Genomic DNA, 19,603 nt, shown 5'->3' with positions numbered 1-19,603 from the left:
CGATATCAACAGAGAAACAGGTAAATCATGGAATTTCATATAATTTTCAATTGAACACTATTATAAAAATTTCAGGTTCTAACTGCTTTACGCTTCTTCGCAACTGGTTGTTATCAACGGCCCGTTGGAGAACAATGGGGCATATCAATGAGCCAGTCGTCTGTAAGCCGCTGTATACATCGCGTAGCAAATTCTACAAACTTTACCAATGACTCAAATAGAGCGGCAAGCTGCGAAAGAAAGTTTTTATGCGTCACCTGCACCATTTGTGGAAGGTACTATTAGGGCTATTGATTGCACTCATGTGTCGATCATGAGCCCCAGAAATCATGAAGAGGCATATGTAAATCACCGTGGATACCATTCAATAAATGTACAAATGGTAAAAGCAATAATTCAAAGAAATGTATTGTACTTTTTTGATTATAATATATTTTTATATACAGATTTGTGACCCCAACTTAAAGATATTGAATGTCAATGCTAAATTCCCAGGAGCAAGGCACGATGCATTTATCTGGAGCTCCTCTGCAGTAAGGAGGGTGATGCAGAGAAATTTTGAAAATGGTAGCCGCAACATGTTTTTGATAGGTAAGTGTGTCTAATGCACTGAACTTTCCCAGAAAATAAAATCGCACACAAAACTACTTGCAGGTGACTCTGGATACCCTTTAGAACAGAGGGGAGCCCAAAATTTCGGTACAATGAGGCATTGTGTAAAGCTTGAAACCCAGTCGAGAGACTTTTTGGTGTTCTCAAAGGAACATGGCGATGCCTATCACAGCAAAGGACTCTTTTGTATCATCCAGGATTTACTGGTAGAATAGTTAACGCATGCGCAGTGTTGCATAACATCCGATTAAGTGAACCCATACACGAGCCTGACACTGAATACTTAGATCAAAGCCCAAGTGATAGTAATGTTAATCAAAGCGCACCCTCTTCAATAGCGAAACGTGTTCAAGACCGACTTATTGCTAATTACTATACTTAAGTACAGACTTAACAAACTTATAAATAAAAAAATCTACAGGAATGTAAAGCAAACATTTTGGCATTTTATTTTATATTTGGTCTACTTTGGTAGGGAAAACTTCCATCATACCGAACAGTCAAACTTAACAATATCATTTCAATAGAAACGAACTTCGTGTCCTTTAAAATTAAAATAAATACTTTTGAGGTTTTAACACAGATCAATTTTATACATAATACATTTTTTTGAATGTAAAAAATTCATTCATTCGTTTACATAGATCGATTTCTTTTGGAAATTATTTTAAAAAATAGCTACTTTGGTAGTAAAAACTTCGATTCGGTATCGTCAAACTTAACAATATCACTATCAAACAATATCAATAACCCGCTAATCCCGGAGTTTCCATTAAAAAATCCACCATTCGACTTAACTGCTCGGCTGTGGTTCGGCTTCTCCTTTGATTGGTATTAATTGATGACGCCATTCTATTTTAATATGAGAAATTTGTTATGTCGAGAAATATAAAATTAATTCCGCATTTACTTACCTTTTGTTGATAACGCAAACTGTATCTCAAAACTTGCACAATAATAACTTTTAAAAGCAGTTAGTATACGGAATTTGTTTATTTTTGGCATTCCTTTTGTGCTTTTCGCATTTTTTAGGTTTCGTTAAGCTGTGCTGCCACCTTTCTACTATTTTAAATGTCATTTATTGCGAGTCGTTAAAACTAAGTTAGTGAATAGTACAATCGATAAGGCAAGCGACAAAATCGTTAATTAAAATCTCGACAAATCGCATAGTTATAAGTTAGTGAATTCCACTACTGGTCAATCTAACTGATTTTTCTGTTAACACAACTGATCTCACTGGTCATTTCAACAGCGATCAACAGTCAATACATGCGCAAATTTCAAAGAGAATTTTACGCTTACTGCGCTCTCTACTTTGTACTTATGATGGTGCCACTTGTTTAAAAAAAATACCAAAATAAGAAAACCACCAAATCGAAAAAAACACACAAAATGGGAAAACAATAAAAAACTAGTTTTTCAGTTATCAATACAAAACGAAAAACCCTTTTTTGAATTTACTGTGCAAAAAATTATGAGATACCGGGACACCTATTTTTCGGGTACAATGTTGCAACTTCTCCTCCAAGCGAAATGCAAAATTGCGCCCTGTTGTTGCAAAAGTTTTGTTTGAACGAACAGGATTTTTCCAAAGTTAGTAACATTTTGTTCAAGTTTTTACGAATTTTCACTCACGCGAACGAATTTAATCTAATATATAAAATTTTTCTGTCACGGTTTTAGAGGCTTAACTCCTCCGAAACGGCTGAACCGATTCTCATGAAATTTTGTGAGCATATTGGGTAGGTCTGAGAATCGGCCAACGTCTACCTTTTTTTCTCTACGTGCCTAGGGTCTTGAGATCAAAACGTGGACCCGGGTACCCCTAGAATGTGTTTATACAATATCGATATCAAATGAAAGCTGTTAACGAGGGCTATAGTACAGGATAATTTTCATACCACTGGGTGACTAGGGTCTCGAGATATAGGCCAAAACGTGGACCCGGGTACCCCTAGAATGTGTTTATACAACATGGATATCAAATGAAATCTGTTGATGAGTGCTATAGCACAGGATAATTTTCATACAACTGGGGGCTAGAGTTTCGAGATATAGCCTAAAACGTGGACCCGGGTACCCCTAGAATGTGTTTATACAATATGGATATCAAATAAAAGCTGTTGATTAGTGCTATAGTACAGGATAATTTTCATACAACTGGGAGGCTAGGGTCTCGAGATATAGCCCAAAACGTGGACCCGGGTATCCCTAGAATGTGTTTATACAATATGGATATCAAATGAAAACTGTTGATGAGTGCTATAGTACAGGATAATTTTCATACAACTGGGAGGCTAGGGTCTCGATACATAGCCCAAAACGTGGACCCGGGTACCCCTAGAATGTGTTTATACAATATGGATATCAAATAAAAGCTGTTGATTAGTGCTATAGTACAGGATAATTTTCATACAACTGGGAGGCTAGGGTCTCGAGATATAGCCCAAAACGTGGACCCGGGTACCCCTAGAATGTGTTTATACAATATGGATATCAAATGAAAACTGTTGATGGGTGCTATAGTACAGGATAATTTTCATACAACTGGGAGGCTAGGGTCTCGAGATATAGCCCAAAACGTGGAACCGGGTACCCCTAGAATGTGTTTATACAATACGGATATCAAATGAAAGCTGTTGATGAGTGCTATAGTACAGGATAATTTGCATACAATTGGGGGCTAGGGTCTCGAGATATAGCCCAAAACGTGGACCAGGGTACCCCTAGAATGTGTTTATATAATATGGATATCAAATGAAAGCTGTTGATGAGTGCTATAGTACAGGATAATTTTCATACAACTGGGAGGAAAGGGTCTCGAGATATTGCCCAAAACGTGCACCCGGGTACCCCTAGAACGTGTTTATATAATATGGATATCAAATGAAAACTGTTGATGAGTGCTATATTACAGGATAATTTTCATACAACTGGGAGGCTAGGGTCTCGAGATATAGCCCAAAACGTGGACCCGGGTACCCCTAGAATGTGTTTATACAATATAGATATCAAATAAAAGCTGTTGATGAGTGCTATAGTACAGGATAATTTGCATACAATTGGGGGCTAGGGTCTCGAGATATAGCCCAAAACGTGGACCAGTGTACCCCTAGAATGTGTTTATACAATATGGATATCAAATCAAAGCTGTTGATGAGTGCTATAGTACAGGATAATTTTCATACAATTGGGGGCTACGGTCTCGAGATATAGCCCAAAACGTGCACCCGGCTACCCCTAGAATGTGTTTATATAATATGGATATCAAATGAAAGCTGTTGCTGAGAGCTCTAAAGTTCATTGTGATATTCGATTTAGTCGCATAAACCTGCCAAAACTGATAAATACATATGCATGCGAAGCCGAAATAAAGACAAGAATTAATAATACCCACATACCTATTTACATACGTCCTATTCGATTTGGCTGAAATTTCGCATATAAATTTGCCTATATTAGTATTTACGATGCTTTTTTCCGGGAAGTATACCAGAAACGGACTGAGACTGGGATTAGGGCTCGGAGTGGGACTGGGACTGAGACTCGAAATGGGACTGGAACAAAATACATACCACCCTCTGGGACTGGCAATAAGAGACGAACAAGAAGGAGAAAAACTTGAGAGAAGAGAAAAGAGAGAAGGAGACTGAGAAAGAGATAGAATGAAACGAAGATGGAGATGAAGCGAAAAAGACGGAGGGAGGAGTGAATAAAAAGATTAGGATAAAGTGTAGAGGGGTAGGGCAGAGTTAGACGGAAAAAGCGTATTAAAATGTATGCAGATAGGCCAAATTTAGGGCAGAACAACGTCTGTCGGGTCTGCAAGTCTAATATATAAAATTCTTCTGTCACGGTTTTAGAGGTTTAACTCCCCCGAAACGGCTCAACCGATTCTCATGAAATTTTGCGAGCATATTGGGCAGGTCTGAGAATCGGCCAACGTCTACATTTTTTTCGCTGCGTGCCTAGGGTCTTGAGATCAAAACATGCACCCGGGTACCCCTAGAATGTGTTTATACAATATGGATATCAAATGAAAGATGTTGATGAGCGCTATAGTAGAGGATAATTTTCATACCCCTGGGTGACTAGAGTTTCGAGATATAGGTCAAAACGTGGACCCGGGTACCCCTAGAACGTGTTTATACAATATGGATATCAAATGAAAGCTGCTGATGAGTGCTATAGTACAGGATAATTTTCATCCAACTGGGAGGTTAGGGTCTCGAGATATAGCCCATAACGTGGACCCGGGTACCCCTAGAATGTGTTTATACAATATGGATATCAAATGAAAGCTGTTGATGAGTGCTATAATACAGGATAATTTTCATACCACTGGGTGACTAGGGTCAAATGAAAGTTGTTAATGAGTGATTTAGTAGAGGATAATTTTCATACACCTGGGTGACTAGGGTCTGGAGATATATCCCAAAACGTGGACCCGGGTACCCCTAGAATGTTTTTATACAATATGGATATCAAATGAAAGCTGTTGCTGAGTGCTATAGTACAGGATAATTTTCATACAACTGGGAGGCTAGGGTCTCGAGATATAATCCAAAACGTGGACCCGGGTACCCCTAGAATATGGTTATACATTATGGATATCAAATGAAAGCTGTTGATGGTTGCTATAGTACAGCATAATTTTCATACAACTAGGCTAGGGTCTCGAGATATAGCCCAAAACGTGGACCCGGATACACCTAGAATGTGTTTTTACATTATGGGTATCAAATTGACGCTGTTGATGTGTGCTATAATACAGAGTAAGTTTTACACCGCTGAGTGACTAGGGTCTCGAGATATAGGCCAAAATATGGACCCGGATAACCCCTAGAATGTGTGTGTATTATGGATATCAAATAAAGGCTGTTGTTGAGAGCTCTAAAGTTCATTGTGATATTCGATTTAGTCGCATCAGCCTGGCCGAAATAAAGAGAAGAATTAATAATACCCACATACCTATTTACATACGTCATATTCGATTTGCCCGAAATTTCGTATATAAATTTGCCTATATTAGTATTTACGATGCTTTTTTCCGGGAAGTATACAAGATACGGACTGGGACTGGGATTAGGACAAGGACTGGGACTGAGACCGAGAAATGCCGGAAAGGGACTTGCTTGTTTTATGCCGAATCCGAACGACATCTGCAAGGCAGATGAATTTTTACTGTGGACCTTTTAAGGCAGAAATACATTTGGAGTGTTTGTCTAACACTGCAGAGGTACGATCGCGCTTACTAAAAGCTTGTTTCTAAATTTTTGGTGGGTCTTCCACCGAGATTTGAACTCAGAACCTTGGTGGGGTAGGCGGAGCACGCTACCACTGCATCACTATTTCATCGTTTTCAATTGTGGTGTCGACTTCAGCATCTTTCCTGGGTGGTGCATGACTGCCTTCATTTAAAAATTACTCCGCTTCTTAATCTAAGCAATCCCTGGTTCATCGGTTACCAAGTCGTCGTTTTCGTTCTTACAGAATTTCATCCCGGGCCATCTGCCGCTGAGTTTTTAGGTAAAATTTCGCTATTTCTGTGGTCAGGTAGATCTGAGTGTTCTTCATTGCTTTGTTTTCATTTTAAAGCCAGAACACAATTCTTATTTATCGAAATGCTCAAAGCAGAAATATTTTTTTTAGTTCTCTGGCAACGCTTTTTCTTAAATACGCTCACAGTCATCTATATATAAACATCTGAGCTTAGTGGGATTTCGCGCTCAAGGCAAAACCACAAACTCAGCATAAACAACAACAATGACAAACTTCAAAGTCACATCGATCAGCACCGGGCAAACACAAATGTCAGCAACATATTGCTGTTGCTAGTGTCTAAACGTTGTTCATAACGAAATCGTACGTTGACTCGAGCAAGCCGTTGAAATTGGCGATCAGTGGATGGCGGGAGCAAATCAATCGCATTATTTATTAACGACTTTCGAAACTCCAATATTGACTCGAGTGAATATAAAGTGGATAAAATTGCATTAATACGAATATAAGATTTACAAAAAATTTACAACAACATATAAAAAAGGCACAGCTGACTCTTTGCGCGCCGGTTGGATCAAGTTTTCTGAATTCAATTGAAACCTAAATTCGGATCGAATCGAATGCGTGCGCGCGCGCGCTTGCGTAGATCTGTGTTGTTGGTTAAGATTTGGTCAAGTGCGTGCAGTACAACGGTTAAAGCGCCAACTAATTAGTGTCTAAGGTTGCCATTGGGCAGGCGTTTAATCAAGAAAAAAGGTGTTTACATTGGATATCAATTTACATTTTATGCTCAAATAATTCACGGAACGTTCGGGTTAGTTTGTGTTTATTTAACTTTGTCTATGAATTCATAGACAATATAATATTTGAATGTTTACAGAGTTATATTGGAATGTTATATGAACTTTGTTGTTATAATAAGTATGTAGATGTAAAATGCGCTGTAAGCAGCACTAATTTATTAAGTGGAATCCGTGTTTTGTTGATAATTAAATGAGCACTTTGTTTAAGTATTACAAATACACTGCGTACTATTTATATAAATAATACACGCGTAAACAATGAATGCGGTCTTTAAATGCGAAGATGTTCAAAATGAAAACTGATAATGTCTTAAAAAAAAACTGCTGTAGTTTTGTGGAACAAATACCTTATTGGAAGATCAATAATCTATACATATTAAACTTAAAAAAAGTATATTCAGAAAAAAAAAAGCATGTGAAAATTTTGCAGTTTTTGAGGTGCTTTTTTAACAGTGGCTTAATTTCACGAAAAAAATTAAAGATGTATAGGGCTAATTTTAGTACATACAGTTATCGCATTTACCAAATTGAGCGTTAAGAAATTTTCATAAAAAAATGTGGACTTATGTAAGCTACTTTCAAAAAATTGCTAGTGCATTGTAAAAAAATATATAATATAATAACTTCAATAAAATAAAATTTATTTATAAGATGAGTACTCAGCAAGGAAGGCGGGTGGACACATTTTAATACAACAAGTAAAGAAGTTTAAGTTCGGGCGGAACAGAACTTCATATACCAAGTTGTGTGCTCTCACATTGTATATATTAAGATATAAAGACAAATTTTACGAAAATTAGCCGATAGGAAAGCTGAAGTATGTAATGAGTCACACGAGTTCCAACCTAACGCATAACTATCTAATTAAGAGACGGTACTAGTTATTTCCGCTCGCAGTACTTTCAACTGACAATTTTAACATTGTGATGTCCTACGAAATGACAACTGACTGAAATAGTCGCTGCCTCTGGTTGAATAAATAAATAAATGCAAGGCGTGATTTACCTTCAAAGAGATTTAGGGCAAGTTTCTCGTCCTTTTAATTTTTCCTACAAATTCAAACTGGTGGGACGGGACCTACATGTTTTATGCCGACTTCGAACGACATCTGAAAGGCACTGAGAAGCTTTTCATGGCACTAAGAGTGTTTGCTAAATCATTTCCGAGGGGCGACTCCGCTTAGAAAAAATTTTATTTAATTGAAATAAACTCTTTTCTAGATTTTCGATGTTACTTTTCCCGTTACTTAAACCCAGGATCTGCGGGGTGGTATGCGGAGCACGCTACCACCACACTGATTAATTTAAATACATTTTACTCAGATCTAAGCCTTGTTATTATAAGAACTACTGCCAAACCTCCCGTTTCGCATCCGATTAGCCCCAGTTCGGAGGTAGTCAATAAACCTGTAGTGCGAAACTGCATGCATTTTGTGACTGCCTTAAGACTTTCGCTGCAGGGAAGTTTGATCACTTTATCTGTCTTAAGTAAGGAAGTATCGCATTTTTTCCATGTTTCGAAATTTTCGATATCGAAAAGGAGGGCATGGTTGTAATTTAATTTCGCTTTATTTCAATACTAATCTATTGCGATATCGCAGTTTTTGCTCAAGTTATCGTGTTAACGGATGGACGGACGCACGGGCATGGCTCAATCAAAATCTTTTGCAATGCCATTACGCACTGCCGATATCCAACCAAAGTTACATTGCCTTCTTGCACAAGTACACAATGGGTTTCAAAAAAAAATTTATACATGGCGCGATTTACCTAATAGGAGATATAGGCCGCAATTTTTCAATAAATTTTCAGCTGAAAAGGGGCAATATTGGATTTCTCGAGATCATTTTGTATTCAATCCACAAAATGCTTCAGACTGTGGAATTTTCGTATCCCAGTTTCGAAACTACTGATGGTATAGGCTGGGTTAAACTAATGGCATAAGTAACTTCTATCTTTTATCGAATATAAATGTTCTAAGTTAAACGGTTTTAATGAAAACAATACTTACATGATAATAATAATAAAAGCTAGAAAATAATTAGGTAGGTCCAGGTACTTGTCATCACACTCCTCATCAATCTAGGGCGTTGATCAGACAATTAAATAAAAGCGTTGGACGCGTGAAATTTCTAAAAATGTGAGGCGTAGCATAACCTGATTAAGATTCAGTTGGTCTTATATATGACTATCAATAGGCGGCCACGGTGGTGTGATGGTAGCACCCCGGGCAAAGCAACATCAAAATTTTAGAAATAAGGTTTTTCAATTAGAAGAACATTTTTCTAAGCGGGGTCGCCCCTCGGCAGTGTTTGGCAAGCGCTCAGGGTGTATTTTTCCATTCTCTGTGAAAACTCATCTGCCTTGCAGATGCCGTTCGGAGTCGGCATAAAACATGTAGGTCGGTCCCATCCGGCCAATTTGTAGGGAAAAAATTAAGAGGAGCACGACGCAAATTGGAAGAGAAGCTCGGCCTTAGGTCTCCTCGGAGGTTATCGCGCCTTACATTTATTTATTTTATTTTTATTATTTCTCATTCTATTTAGTTCATTTAGTGACTCATTATTACAAGGACTCTTTCCTGACAATTTATTACAATCCAAGTCCTCAATACATAATTCTTCCAAAGACTTTACTCGACTCTGCGCCACGTATGCTTGTCCCTCCTCGAACTCCAAAATAATTTGATGCCACTTCTACTGGACTGTATGTAATATTTGTTTCAAATAAGAGCCAAAACGGACATCATAGGTCTCTTTCTATTCTTATATGTATTATGTGTTCCAAATACGAGCCAAACGAACTACAAATACGATTTTTTTAATATCTCGATCTTTGCGCCACCTAATGGTGATTTTTTTTTCGTATTATTGCATTGTCATCGGGTTGTAACTATATTCCAAGTTTCAAGCTTGTAGCTTATAGGGAAGTTACTTAAATTTCAATTACAAAATGGGGTCCACTTAATCATAAATATCTCAAGAACGAATTGAGCAAAACGGTTTGAAGCTTTTAAAAGGTAATAAAATTTGCTATAAACTGTACATACAACACTTTTTGCTAGGCCCTGCAGATTCAAAGATAACGACCAATCATTACGGATTTTTTCAATTTTTTTTGTAAAAATATAAAAAAATTTGTATTTTGCGAGGAAGGATCGCGAAAACTTTTCATTTTTTTTTTACAGATTTTTTTTTCTCTCTAAGCTCTCTTTTATTACAAAAAAAAAATCAGTTAGTTAACGAATACTAACACATATGTACCATAGACTGGGTCGAAAAAAAAGGTGCTAATGTCCGCCCCTAAATTTTAAGATTATGTTGAGAGGGTTTCGGAAAAAATTTTTTTAATTTTTTTTGATCCTTCGGAATACAGCCAAAAAGGTTTTTTCGTTGTAACTTGGTTATTTGACGTCCGATTTTTAAAATTGATATGTCATTATTTTGGCCTTGAGAAGCTTCACATGATTAGGTCAGCTAACAAAATTTTACCCCCCCCCCCCCTAATTATGTTTTTTTTCCTTACCAAACGAAAGTACTCGAAAATTCGAGAAAATGTTGCTTTCAAACCATATTACTAAAATAATAAACAAAGAAGTTATAGCACTTTCAATATTTATTGCAACTGTTATTTTACCTGATTCTTACTACTTAGACCTGAAAATCGTGTTATTTTTGGAGGAAAAATTGCAGGGTTTGCATTGAAAAGTTAATAAAGATATGCCATATATCATGAATAGGGGAAGTCAAAGTAAATAAGTGAGCGACAAAATCAACTTTTTTTCTGGGTATTGGACAAACCCACTTTTTCGTAGAGATTGAGGCTTAAGTAAACAAAGTACTATCTCCGTTTTTCGGACTTAGCCTCATAGATATCAGCTTACGAAGTTTGAAGTTCGAAATTCTACATTTCGAAATTTTATTTTATTTTTTTGTTAACGCGTTCAGCAAATTGAACAAGTAAAAATGTGATCGTGGTCCGCCCTTTTCACTTATTAGAAGGGCTGGATTCTTTTTTTGAGAAATTTAGTATAACAGCTGTTATACGAGGTGAAAAGTCAAAAGTCAGAGTATGACTGTATTCAGGAGTCAGAGTCTGACTTTTCATCTCGTGTAACATGGGGCCCAAAATAACTTTGATTTTCGGAATCAGGGGGTGATTTTATACAGGAATTTCATAATGGCGTCTCTGGTGCAGAAAAAAAGATGGAATTTGTTATCCAGTGTTATCTAACAATACATTTCAATGGTCTTTTAAAAAATCAAATCAAAAAAGCAATCAGCAGTCAAAAACTTTTAGTAATTTTTTCGTAAGTGGTACTTGCCCTGTGTATTCAACTTGTTGGAAAAACTTCTTGAAACAATTGCCTTCGGCAATCAGAGGGGAACTCTTGGTAAGCAATTTAAAGCAGTGCATGCAATTCGGAGAATACAACTTTCAGAAATTGAGATAAACAAAAAAAATTATCAAAATATATATACATTTTTTTGGGGAGGTATCCAACAGTAGCGTGCTCCGGCTACTACACCGACGATCCTGGGTTCACGCCACGGGCTAAGCGGGGTCGCCTCTCGGCAGTGTTTGGCAAGCACTCTGAAAAGCTCTCAGTGAAAACTGATCTGCCTCGCAGATGCCGTTCGGAGTCGGCATAAAACAAGTAGGTCCTGTCCGGACAATTTGTAGGAACAATCAAAAGAAGCACCACGCAAATTGGAAGAAAAGCTCGACCTCAAATCTCGGATTCGGAATTTATCGCGCCATACATTTATTTATTTTTTTATTCAAAAAAAAAAAAAAAAAAAAAAGCGATATATTAACGGTGGAAATTAGTATTCATGAAATATTGTCTAAGCGCTGAAAGCAGAAATAACACGGTTTTAGATTTTAATATTTCTAGCTTAGGCCGGAATAACGCAGTAAAACAAAGTTTTTTTTTTTTTTGTTTGAACATCTTTGCTCGCGGAATGGGGAAGTCCCGAATGTAAGCGTAATGTTATGAAATTGTGCTGTTTGGGTGATTACAAAATTTATCTGCACGCTATGTGTAAGACTACACTACCATCCATAAAGAAAGGCAGTAAAATGCACTTACTGCCTTTTAGGAATTATTGTCAATAAACTTCTGCGATTACAATTTACTCTTTAACTAAATAAATAATCATTTAAAATTCACAAGGAGAGATACAACCATTGTATATGTAATACTCCAATATTGCTAATAGTCTAAGAGCCCGTGACTGACAGACCTTTGTCATTTTATAAAAGTGGAAATACCGTCAGTGCATACTTCCAACTGAAGCAGGATCGTTGGTCTATTATAAAACTTGAGTCATGGTGGCTTTAACAGATATCGTGCAAAAATTTTGCAGACAAATATACCTTTCTTTCGTCATTTTATAAAGACTGATTTTCAAATATGGTTTTCGTCACGATATAAGCAGCCAATAGCCTCATTGCCAGACACTTTCCATAGTGGCTTTGTCTAGCCAGACACATTTTATAATGCAAGACTGTACCTTTTCATAAAGCTAAATATTTTTTCATAAGCTGAAAGTTTTTTACGGCAAACAAAATTTCAAAAGTTTTTTTTAAAGATTTTGTATTCGAATTTCAGTATAAAGAAGGATTAAAAGTGTCTGGCTAATCAAAACCACTATGGAAAGTGCCTAACAATGAGGCTAGTGGCTGTTTATATCGTGACGAAAACCATATATGAAAATCAGTCTTTATAAAATGACGAAAGAAAGGCATATTTTTCTGCAAAATTTTTGCACGATATCTGTTAAAGCCACCATGACTCAAGTTTTATAATAGACCAACTATGCCGCTTCAGTTGGAAGTATGCACTGACGAAATTTCAACTTTTATAAAATGGCAAAGGTCTGGCCATCACGGGCTCTTACTCTATAATAGAAAATGCTCGCAAAGTGTTTTGAATTCGAAATCAAAACAAGACAACCTATAACATTTTTGTGATTGAAGCAGCATAAGTGTAACAAGAAGAAATTTAAATTTAGGTACATTCGATTATTGAATACAAAAACAAAAAAGTTTAAACAGCAATATATCGGCACTTTGGATAACACAAGGTTTTAAATTTGAAGTTTACTTGAAGAATCCTAAATTTCCTAAATAAAAATTCAACTTTCTCCGATTTCACTTTTTACACTTTACTGCCTTTTTGCTGTGGACGGCAGTACAGAAAATTTCGATTTTTTTTAGTTTCAACGTTCTTCGCGGCAGTGCTTCATTTGCATAAAGTATTTCAAAAAAAGTACAAAAAGTTTTAAGAACTTCAAATAAATCTGTACCAAAATATGTAGATGTATGTAGGTGAGTATGTATATTAAATTGATTTTTAGATAGCCAAATATTAAATATAAATAGTCAATGCCAAGGTGACTTTTGAGCTGCTTTACGCTGTTTAACTTCCTAATGTGCGACAGGTTTCAGTTAACTTTAAGCTTTACCATTCAATAATTTGGCAATAGCGCGTGGCTCTAAGCATAAATTCGTTAAATATTTATTCATATACATATACAAATTCATATCCCTTTCAGCCAATAAAAGTAAAACTTGCTTCTAATGTAAAAGTTTTGTCATGAATCGAGCAAGACACTGCGACGTCGTATTTTAATTAAATGTTTAAATTATATTAGAATCAAAAAGTCAAAGGCCAGTTTTAAAAATAAAAACAAGCAATCGATGAGTGCCAATAAATTGACATTAAATGCATAATTACAATTCACTCAAGTAAAAAATTCGAAGAAAAGAAGCCAAGATTGTTGAATACGCTTGAAAATGTATTTAAGTCCTATATTTTATGCAACTGAACAATATCCAATGTACAAGGTTCAGTAAGAAGCCTGCAATGAAAGGTACCAAGCGAAAGAAGATTAAAATGTATGTGAATATGTTGTATAGGCATTTACAACTAGAAACCGATCTTGAAGCAATGGTCGAACGTGACCACTCGATGTATGCAGGGAATAGAGTTCAGCGCCATGCAGACTTTGGAATAGAGTTCAGTGCCGCGTCCTAAATCTACATTGCTCAAATTAATGATATAAAATCAATAATGCTATAGTAGATGATATCACAATTAAATTTTGGCCCCGATTGGTAACGGATGTCGCCCAGTGATCCAAAATAAGATTTTACTTTATTGAGTCTTGAACCCCTATACAACACTCCAACGGTTTCCAATCCGGACCAAAATTTGTATGTGACTTTGTATATCAGATAAAAACAAAAAAATTTGAATTTGCGATGAATTTGCTGAGACTAAGCCACCCTAATGTACCATACATATCACTCTGGTTGATACAACTCCACCCTGTAGTGGGTTCGGTAGAAATAAAGGTACATAGATACAGGGGTATAGTAAAAAATAGAGATTGAGGGAGTAGAGATATTTGTTATACGCGATAGCTCTTGTTGGTTGAGAAAGGAGTAGAGGGTTTGCAGGGTTCTAGTGATTTATCGTTTGTATCGAGGCATTGTTATCGTTCATCAGTAGCTCTATTTTTCGATTTTTTAAGCTTAAAATACCTATTAGCTGCCGCAGAAAAATTAATCAGAATTTGAAATATCTGTTTTATTTAGTTATAGCTCATAGTAAAAATTCTTATGCTATTCTTTCTCTTTTTACCTTCTTACTACTTACATACTTATGCCACTCACTGATTTTTTTCCTCCCTTTCTATCTTTATCTTTTTCTCTCTCTCTCCCTCACTCTTTCTCTATTAGCCTTACTCTATATCGAACCCTTCTCTCCTACAGCTCCCTAGCGCTTTTTCTACACTTCCATTTTTCTTTCCCTCTGCATCCCTCTCCCCCTCCCACGGCACTTCCTCTCTCTCTATCACATACAGCTTCCATTCCCTTTACCTCTCCGCCTATCTTTCTCCGACCCCCTCCCCCTTTCTTTAAAATATTTCAAATATGCACTATGATTCAAAGAGGTAGCCATGTAACAATTTCAAGGCGAATCTTACTATAAGTTAGGCTTTTTAAGAATAGGTCGGTCCCTAGTTCTATATACGGAAATTTGTCAACGTGTCAACTTCAAATCAATCATATCGAATAACTGGTTTCGGCTATCCACACATTATTCGGACCCAATTGAAGCCTGTTCGCTTCTTTTCACTGAATTTTCTGATTGTCAAGATCTTGAGCTACCACTGCGATGGGAAGGTTGAGCCATTATCATCATTAGGTGACACTTAGCCGTCTAGGAAATTTAGGCAATGACTGACGCCAATTGGGAGCACCAATGGAGATCAAATCCTCCTTCAACTGTTTCCCTCAACTAAGTAGAGGTATCTTTCTTCACCTGCTTTCAAATATTTAGTGGTGCCGATAGAAATACTTTTTGGGCCGTAGCGTCTCTTTCCATTGTCATAACATGACCTTTGAGCTTTTATTCGCTCCCCATTTCCTCTTACAATAAAACTTGATAAGTGAAATATCATTGATTCAAAACTATTTTTAAGTTATAACTTATTATTCTAGTCTACGACCCTTTTCAACTTATTTTATATCATGGTTGCCGTGGTCTTACACCGATCCCGTCCATTTTTACGAAAAATATTTTCTGCTATAAGGAAAATATGTGTACAAAATTTCATTACGATATGTTAATTTTTCTTCGAGTTATGGCTCCCGAAACATAAAAAATTGCTTAGTCATAAAAGGGGCGGTGCCACACCCATTTTCAACAATTTTAGTGTTTTCCAATTTAATGTTATAATTCAATTTAGAAAGTAAAATTTTATTGATACAAAGCTATTTTTCCCTAAGATATAGCTTATTATTTTCGTTTACGACCCTTTTAAAAATATTTTATATTTAAAGTGGGCGTGGTCTTTAACCGATCTCGTCCATTTTTTTCTAGAAATATTTCCTGCTATAGAGAAAATTTGTGTACCCAATTTTATTACGGTCCGTTAATTTTTCTTCGAGTTATAGCGCCCGAAACATAGAAAATTGCTTAGTCACAAAAGGGGCGGTGCCACGTACATTTTTTAAATTTGAAGTTTTTCCTATTGTAACGAATATTAGTGCAATTCCGCTTATTTGCAACCTTCTGCTAACATTCGAATCACTAAACTGTTGAATGAATAACTCCAATATTCGATAATGCAAAATGGTCCTTATTATTATTTATCAAAATAGCACTTCTATTGCTCGACAGACAGCGTGCTTAAATCAAACTGATGTTCGTGCCTCAACTGTTGCTGCTTTTATAGTGTTTGGCTTCCTCGTTGACATATTTCTAGGCGGTTCTATTCTAGAATTTACTAGTTAGTTAGCAGCTATAAAATTACCAGCTATAACTACGTTTATAGCTTCTCATATACGCGTGTATATGTGAGTGGTACTTGCACAAATTATTGCCTACTTTTGAGCGCATCTCAGCTAAGATATATGCATGTGTTTGTGCGTTTTCTCTCCGCTGTGTGTACATACATATGTGTAGACATAATGTAGATACAAGTGACTGCCTGCTTTATTGTTGTTGTGGCTTCATTTACTTAGCATCAGACTAGTGATGTGAGTATCACTTAGTGTCACTAATATTCGTCACACTATTTATTGTTATAAATCCACTTGGGAAATGAAATACCATTGATATAAAGCTCTTTTTTGCAAAAATATAGCTTATTTTATTCGTCCACGACCATTTTAAAAATATTTTATATAAAAGTGGGCGTGGTCCTTAACCGATTTCGTTAATTTTTCTTCAAAGCATTCCTTATAGTAAAGCAAACTCTCTGCCGAAATTTGTTACGATAGGTTTAACGATTTTTGATTTCTGATTAATAATATTTGTAAAATTGATTTTATAACAATTGCCACGCCCATTTTAAATTTTTTTTGTTTTCAAAGTTTTATCCAGAGTCTCAATATCAGTCCACATGTCAAATTTCAACATTCTAGGTGTATTATTTACTAAATAATCAGGTTTCTTGTGTTTTCCAAAATATTATATATATAAAAAGTGGGCGTGGTTATCATCCGATTTCGTTCATTTTCAATACCAATCTATTCCAGATAAGCTCGTGTACCAAATTTGGTGAAGATATCTCAATATTTACTCAAGTTATCGTGTTAACGGACGGACGGACGGACGGATGGACATGGTTCAATCAAATTTTTTTTCGATACAGATGATTTTGATATACGGAAGTCTATATCTATCTCGATTCCTTTATACCTGTACAACCAACCGTTATCCAATCAAAGTTAATATACTCTGTGTGTAAAGCACGCTGAGTATAAAAAGCAATAATATCACAAGTGTTAAAACAACGGTGGAAAAAGTTCGTGGAAAATATGCAAATATTGCTGAATATGCATAAGAACCTCAATTTGAACAAATGACACATTTCAGTGCTTAAGGTATTAAATGAAAATAAACAAAATGAAGTGTGCAATACTTCGCACTTTAAACGCTTGAATATGCAATTATGCAACATAACCAATTACTTTAGAGCGGCAAGTCAGTGTGTGATGAAGTGGGCAAGTATTGACAGTTCTATATATACCCACTTTATTATTCTTTCAGTTTTAATTTAGAGAACCTTCGCTGTGCTTTAGCAGAAACAAATGCGGCTATTATATAAAACATAAAGTAAATCATTCATATTTTTATAACATGACTTTAAGAAAAAATTAATTGTAAATAGAACATACATATATACATACACGCATGCATATGCACTAATACTCATTTGGGTAAATTTTCTTACAAAAAATAGCACAACAGTGACTGTTGAAAAATCGCTTTAAAATCTGAAGGGTTCATTTGGCAGCTATGATTAAGCGAAATTGAACAAAAATCTTGCAAAATCTTATAACATATGCACGCAGGCATTCACATACTTGTTCTGAACAGTAAGTACTCAATACTACAAATTACTCAATGCCGTTGCTGCACTTGAAGTCAAACCGATCAAATGATTTAGGTTGTTGACAAGTAGCAAATGCTGTTAGCACAAATTAATCACTAAAGTGTGGAAAAATATTTAAAAAAAAAATAAATAAAAAATTACCGAAGCACACAATTAAGATAAAATCTATATTGCACAAATATAAACATATTTATGCATATAAGTATGCAGTTACCGAACTGGTGTCTAGGGCTTGCTGTAAGTACTCAATAAAATTGATAAAAACTTTGATATTAAAACAAAAGTCTTCATTAAGTCATAAGCTTGTCACGTTTAGTTATCACAGTAAATTTGAAAAAGTGGGGGGTACGCAATTGTTGGAATTTTTTGTAGGAAAACTATTTTAGAGGATTTTAGTAGTAAGATAATTTCCATTTACGGCATCAGAGCTGTTTGTAATGAATAATTACAAAGCTCAACAAAAAAATGTTAATACCTGAGATGGGCTGTCCATACTGACCAATACATTTTTTTTTTTTCAATTATTAATTAGCGTTTAAACGCCTAAGCGAGATCGGCCGTTGCCTTGCAATTGAAAGCAACAAGGGAGACCATTTCTGTCTCTCCGAACTCAGTGGAGGCCTTTCCTTTCTCTGCTGCCAAATACCGGTGTCGATGGCATTACTTTATGGTCTTTGGCTTCTTCATCCAATTGCATTTATATATGCGTAAATCTCATGAATCTACTTTGATAAAAAGCCCATACATCTTTCGGATAATTTGGCTCTCGAATAACAGCACAAACTCTTTCAATATCTACTGTTTCTGAAAGTGTTTGTCGATATAAATACTTTTAATACTCTGAAAATAACAACTGCTTACATCGTTAAAACGATGGTTTTTATGTAGCTTAATGAATTTTTTAACGCTCGCACTAGTAAAACCTGCCTCCTTTCATTGCTGTTTAGTCAAAGCTTATCTTCTTCTTCTTCTTAGTTGGCGCTTAACCGTTTAAACGGTTATGGCCGTCTAACAACGCGCACCAGTCGCTCCTTCACTCCGCCAACCGGCGCCAATTGGTTCACACCAAGGGAGTTTAAATCGTTTTCCATCTGGTCCTTCCAGTGGAGTGGGGGCCACCTCTGCCTCTACCTCTGCTTCCATAGGCGGATTCCGATAGAAACACTTTCTTGGCCTGAGCGTCATCTTTCATTCGCATAACATGGCCAAGCCAGCGCAGCCGCTGCCTTTTAATTCGTTGATGTCTGCGTAGAGCTCGTACAGCTCATCGTTAAATCTTCTTCGGTACTCGCCATTGCGGTCCATAGAGGTCCATAAATCTTTCGAAAAGCTTATCCAGTTAATTTTATTTATTTGCCCTTTGTTTTCTCTCGATCTGCCCTTTCGTTAATTTTGTTGTTTATATGTACTTTCCCTACTCATACGGTTCCTCTTTCTTTTCTTGTTTTCCCTTTATTTCTCCCTCCTTATCTTTTCCTATTCCACCTCTCTCTAACTGTCTTTATCCCTCTAACTCCTCCTTTTAGTGTTTCAATCGTCTTCCATTCCTGTAATTCTCTCCGATCTTTGCTTTCTTTCTCTTCGCGCGCTTACTCCCTTTCTCTACTTAAAACACCCCGTTCTTTCCCTCTACCACCCTTCCTTTTCAGCTTCTCTCTCGCTCCTTCATCCTTTACATTTCAATTTGCCCTCAGTGTGCTTTTCGCTTTTCCTTCTTTTTCTTCTGGCTCCCACTCTCTATTTGTCCTCTCCTGTCTTTTTCTCTTCTCTC

The 19,603-nt window shown here is 36.2% G+C and overlaps 2 protein-coding genes across 4 annotated transcripts in view; one reads left to right on the top strand and one right to left on the bottom strand.

Annotated features, from left to right (window-relative positions):
* Brf (Brf RNA polymerase III subunit) overlaps positions 1-19,603 on the bottom strand; it is a 131,535-nt gene that overhangs the window by 61,056 nt on the left and 50,876 nt on the right. The window lies entirely within an intron of this gene.
* The window catches only part of lute (BTB/POZ domain containing protein 3 lute), a 60,306-nt gene continuing 47,135 nt past the window's right edge, over positions 6,433-19,603 (top strand). The window contains exon 1 of one of the 3 annotated variants that reach the window (XM_067761523.1): positions 6,433-6,928. The gene's annotated coding sequence lies outside the window, so the exon portion shown is untranslated. The remainder of the gene's footprint in view (positions 6,929-19,603) is intronic. The other 2 variants (XM_067761522.1, XM_067761521.1) reach the window with 2 other exon arrangements.

This window comes from Eurosta solidaginis, chromosome 1 (assembly GCF_040869045.1).
Source record: "Eurosta solidaginis isolate ZX-2024a chromosome 1, ASM4086904v1, whole genome shotgun sequence".
In the NCBI taxonomy this organism is placed as follows: domain Eukaryota; kingdom Metazoa; phylum Arthropoda; class Insecta; order Diptera; family Tephritidae; genus Eurosta; species Eurosta solidaginis.
This window is presented reverse-complemented; position numbering and strand designations above follow the sequence as displayed.